Source organism: Cebus imitator, unplaced genomic scaffold, assembly GCF_001604975.1.
Source record: "Cebus imitator isolate Cc_AM_T3 unplaced genomic scaffold, Cebus_imitator-1.0 Scaffold62, whole genome shotgun sequence".
NCBI lineage: Eukaryota > Metazoa > Chordata > Mammalia > Primates > Cebidae > Cebus > Cebus imitator.
Window position 1 is genome coordinate 5,008,495 of NW_016107377.1, and position 5,182 is coordinate 5,013,676.

Genomic DNA, 5,182 nt, shown 5'->3' on the forward strand with positions numbered 1-5,182 from the left:
TTGGAGGGGTGGGGACTAGGGGACAATGTCTCACTCTGTCACCCAGGCTGGAATGCAGTGGCACAATCTTGGCTCACTGCAATTTCCCCCTCCCAGGTTCAAGCTATTCTCCTGCCTCAGCCTCCCGTGTAGCTGGGATTACAGGCATGCACCACCACACCCAGCTAATTTTTGTATTTTTAGTAGAGATGGGTTGCACCATTTTGGCTGGCCAGGCTAGTCTCAAACTCTTGACCTCAAGCGATCCACCCACCTAAGCCTCCCCACATGCTGGGATTACAGTTGTGAGCCACTGCGCCCAGCCAGACTCCCATTTTTGAACCCAACTTAAAAACAAAGGGCAAGGAATCCCAGCGATGTAAGCTACACCAGTCACCATCCTAAATGGAAGGTAGAAAGTGCATCTGACGCCCAGATTCCATCCTCCAGCTATTGCGGATGTTGTGAACGTTGGCTGCCAGTGGCTCACAGTTGCCCCCTTCTCTGGAGAATGACCGTCAGCCAATGGGAGCAACTTCACCTCTGAATTAAGTCTCATCCCTGAGGGTACCTTGGAGCCAATGGTAGACTGATACTGGGATCCAAAAGGATGAACCCCTTATTTGAAGGCAGGACAACTCCATATTGTGATATATGCTTCAGATGCCACACACATCCTTGAATCTGGCCAAGGCTAGACTTTACCTGAGACCATTTCATCTTAGCCTTTTCCCGTCATTGTCTTGCATCTCTTAGTCTCTTAGACTTCACTTCTTCAACAAATCACATGCACCTGAATCCCTGTATCCAACTGTTTCTAAAGAGCCCAACTGAAGAAGGTTAGTACCAATAGTGGTCCCAGAAAACAGGTTCTAAGGATGGGATTCTGGAATTAGATCACCCACCGAAGAGAGAGCAATAAAGATCGTATCACTGGTGGTAGGGATGATTGTTTATAAGTACTGATATCAGTAGTCTCTGACATGCAGTAGCAGTACCATTGCTAAAATGTTCACCTCTGGTGAAGTGAGAGGGATACAAGTAGAAGGGAATATGAAAGTCATGCCATATCTGACATTTGAGAGGAACAGGAGACATTTTAAGGATTTTGAAATGGAGCGGCTGCTACTAAGCACCATTCATAGCTTGGAAAAAAAGAAAATGACAGATGTGACAGATGCAGGGCAATCAATCATGAATGTAAAGCAAAATATGAGAATCAGAGTCTCTAATTCTTGAATTGAAAGTATTTAAAGAGACCTTATTTCCTGAAGTTGAATTGCAGAGAGAGTTGAAGATGAGGCCCAGAACTAATTTTAAGGTGGCAGAATTTCAAAGAAGGATGAATTTTCAGCCTCAGCAAGTTTCCTATGCCAAAGTCAGGGTCTTGTTAGGGAGGAACAGGGCCTAGAGACTTGGGATGGGATATCTGGGTAGATGCCCCTGAGGGTCTTTTTTTTTTTTTTTTTTTTGGGTTTGGGTTTTCGTTTTTTTTTTTTTTTTTTTTTTTTTTTTTTTTTTTTTTTTTTTTTTTTTTTTTTTTTTTTTTTTTTTTTTTTTTTTTTTTTTTTTTTTTTGAGATAGGTTTTCACTCTGTTGCCCAGGCTGGAATGCAGTGGCATGTTCTCAGCTCACAATAGCCTCAACATCTTGGGCTCAAGCAATCCTCCTGCCTCCGCCTCCTGAATAGTTCGGTCTACAGGAACATGCCACCATGTCCAGCTAATTGTTTTGTTTTCTGTTGAAATGAGGTCTCGCTATGTTACTTAGGCTGATCTCAAACTCCTAGGCTCAAACAATCCTCCCACCTCAGCTTTGCAAAGTGCTGAGATGACAGACATGACTCACTGCACTCAGCCCACTTGAGGATCTTGAATACTCAGATTCCCCAGAACTTCCTGCAGAAGTGGCCCAGTCCCCTTTGTTAAAAGGTAAAACCTCACTTCCCCCTTCACTCTTGCCTGCTTGAAAGCTATTCAGTAGCCTCAAAACAAGGCAAGTAACTTACAAGAGGATGCTGGCCCATCTCAGGATCTGCCCCCTCCTACCTACCTGGCCATCAGACCCATAACCCCTCTGGAATCAAGGCTCAAGAGAGAGGTTTAATGATTTGCCCACCACTCACATGGGTGATGTGTGACAGAGGCGAGGCTGTAATCCAAAGTGGAACTAGTGATCAGGTCCTTTACAGCAAGCTGCAGGCACTAAGGTAGTTTTCTTTTCTAAATAAATCTCCCAAACTTTCACTGAGTCAATAGAGATGGGAAACAGGGATGATCAATATCTCCCTATAAACAAGTATCATACACTGAGATTATTAAGTTACTACTCAGCCCATTTTTTTTTTCATTAACCTACTTTCCCATATGCAAGGCTGGCTGCATAATTTCCAGGACCCAATGCAAAATTAAAATGTGGTGCACATTTTTAAAAGCACAGAGAGCTTTTCCTGCGGCAGCAGCCTGGGTGAGATGATTGTGGCTCTCTGCTCTCCACCATGGTGTGTGCTCACCCACTAATATCAGTGTACTTCGAAAATGGGGAGTCATCTGACAAAAATGTCACTTTGCCTGCTGTATTCAAGGCTCCTATTTGACCAGATTTTTGTGAACTTTGTTCACACCAACTTGCACAAAAAAGAACAGACATCCCTAAGTGAATTAGCAGGTCATCAGACCAGTGCTGAGTCTTGGGGTACTGGCAGAACTGTGGCTTGAATTCCCAGAGTTCAAGGTGGTGGGACTCATCGTTCTGGCCAGAATGCTTTTGGAAATGTGTTGTGGTGGCTGAATGTTTGCACCAACCAAAACCTGGCACCAACCAAAACACAACCCCAAAATAATATGCCACCTGTTCTGCTATGGCCGCCTCAGCCTTACCAGCACTGGTTATGTCTAAAGGTCATGGTATTGAGGAAGTTCCTGGACTTCCTTTGGTAGTCGAAGATAAAGTTGAAAACTACAAGAAGGCCAAGGAGGCTGTTTTGCTTCTTAAGAAACTTAAAGCCTGAAATGTTAACAAAAAGGTCTATGGCTCTCAGCGAGTGAGAGCTGACAAAGGCAAAATGCGAAACTGTTGCTGTATCCAGAGCACAAGCCCTTGCATCATCTATAACCAGGATAATGGTATCATCAAGGCCTTCAGAAACATCCCTGGAATTGCTTAATATAAGCAAACTGAACATTGTGAAACTTGTTCCTGGTGGGCATGTGGACATTTCTGCATTTGGACCAAAAGTGCTTTCCAGAAGTTAGATGAATTGCATGGCACTTGGCGTAAAGCTGCCTCCCTCAATGCACTCCAGCCTGGGCAACAGAGCAAGGCTCCAAAAAAAAAAAAAAAAAAAAAAAAAAAAAAAAAAAAAAGAGTAGCTGCAATCTTCCCATGCACAAGGTGATCAATACAGATCTTAGCAGAATCTTAAAAAGCCCAGACATCCAGAGAGCCCCATGAGCACCATGCAAGAAGATTCATCACAGAGTCCCAAAGAAGAACCCACTGAAAAATCAGAATCATGTTGAAGCTAACCCAAACTCAAAGACCATGCACCAGAATGCCATTTTTCACCAGGCCAGGAATCACAGGCTCTGGGTGGATAAAGCAGCAGCGGCAGCAGCAGCACTAGAAGCCAAATCAGATAAGAAGAGGATTGCAGGCAAGAAGCCTGTGGTTGGTAAGAAAGGAGAGAAAGCAATTTGTAGTGTTAAGAAGCAGAAGACGACTCTGGTGGGGAAAAAAAAATGCAGCAGATACCATGAAACCAGCAGCTGAAAAGAAGTCAGCAGAAAAGAAACCTACTACAGAGGAAAAGAAGCCTACTACAGAGGAAAAGAAGCCTGCTGCATAAACTCTTAGATTTGATTATTCCATAAAGGTCAAATCATTCTGGATAGCTTCTTTTGAATAAAGACCTGATCAAAGAGGCAATGAGGAAAAAAAAAAAAAGCACAGAGAAAATGATGTTAAAGTACCAATATATAAGACTTTTTCCTTGAAAACTATTTTAATTACAAAGCATAATAGGATGAATATCAATAATTGTTACACAAATCAAAATCACAATGAAATACCACCTCAGGCCAGCCATGGTGGCTCATGCCTGTAGTCCCAGCATTTTGGGAGGCTGAGGTAGGTGGATCACCTGAGGTCAGGTGTTCAAGACCAGCCTGGCCAACATGGTGAAACCCTGTCCCTACTAAAAATACAAAAATTAGCTGGGTGTAGGGGTGTGCACCTCTAGTACCAGCTACTCATGAGGCTGAGGCAGAAGAATCACTTGAACTTGGGAGGCAGAGGTGGCAGTGAGCTGAGATCACACCACTGCACTCTAGCCTGAGTGACAGAGCAAGATTCCATCTCGAGGATCCAAGATGGCCAAATAGGAACAGCTCTGGATTGCAGTTCCCAGCAAAAACAAAGAGGGTGAGTGATCACCGCATTTCCAAATGAACTTTTACTGCCCACAGACCAGGAGATTCCCAGGTGGAAAACACCACAAGTCTCCAGTGCAGCTGTTTCACCCAGCGCAGTGGGTATCCACACAAAAACTCACACGAATCCGGGCGCCATTTCAACTGGCAACTGGAATGCCTGAGAGAGAGTAGCCTGTTCAACTGTAAAAACGGGGGCTGAAACAGGGAGCCACGTGATCTGCCTTGGCTGGTCCCATCCCCACAAAGACCAGCAATCTGAAATGCTCTGGATTGAGAGTTTCACAGCAAGCACAGCTGGACTTGGGACGGTCCAGCTCTGTGGAGGGAAGTGTGTCCACCATTACCAAGGCAGTCTACCACTACCAAGGCAGTCCGCCACTACTGAGGCAGTCTGCCATTACCGAGGCAGTTCTAACTATACCCCTACAAATGAAACTGCAAGGAAGTTCACACAGCAGCTGGGCAGAGCATACGGAAGCTCAGCAATGCCTCTGCTGGCAGACTGTAACTAGGCTACCTCCTCACTGGGCAGGGCATCTCTGAAAACAGGCAGCAGAATGACAGGAACTTATAAATAAAGCCCCACCTTCCCAGGACAGAGCACCTAGGAAAAAAAGGTAGTTATGAGTTCCACTGCAGCAGACTTAAACATACTTGCCCAGCAGCTCTGAACAGAACAACGGAGCTCACAGCTCAGCACTTGAAATCCTATAAGGAACAGACAGCTCCCTAACCCCTGTATAACCAAAGAGACACCTCATAAAGGAGAG

At 44.7% G+C, this 5,182-nt stretch overlaps 1 pseudogene; it reads left to right on the forward strand.

The window, feature by feature from the left end:
• Positions 1–2,442: 2,442 nt before the first annotated feature.
• On the forward strand, positions 2,443–3,826 carry LOC108305394 (annotated as a pseudogene).
• The last annotated feature ends 1,356 nt before the right edge of the window (positions 3,827–5,182 follow it).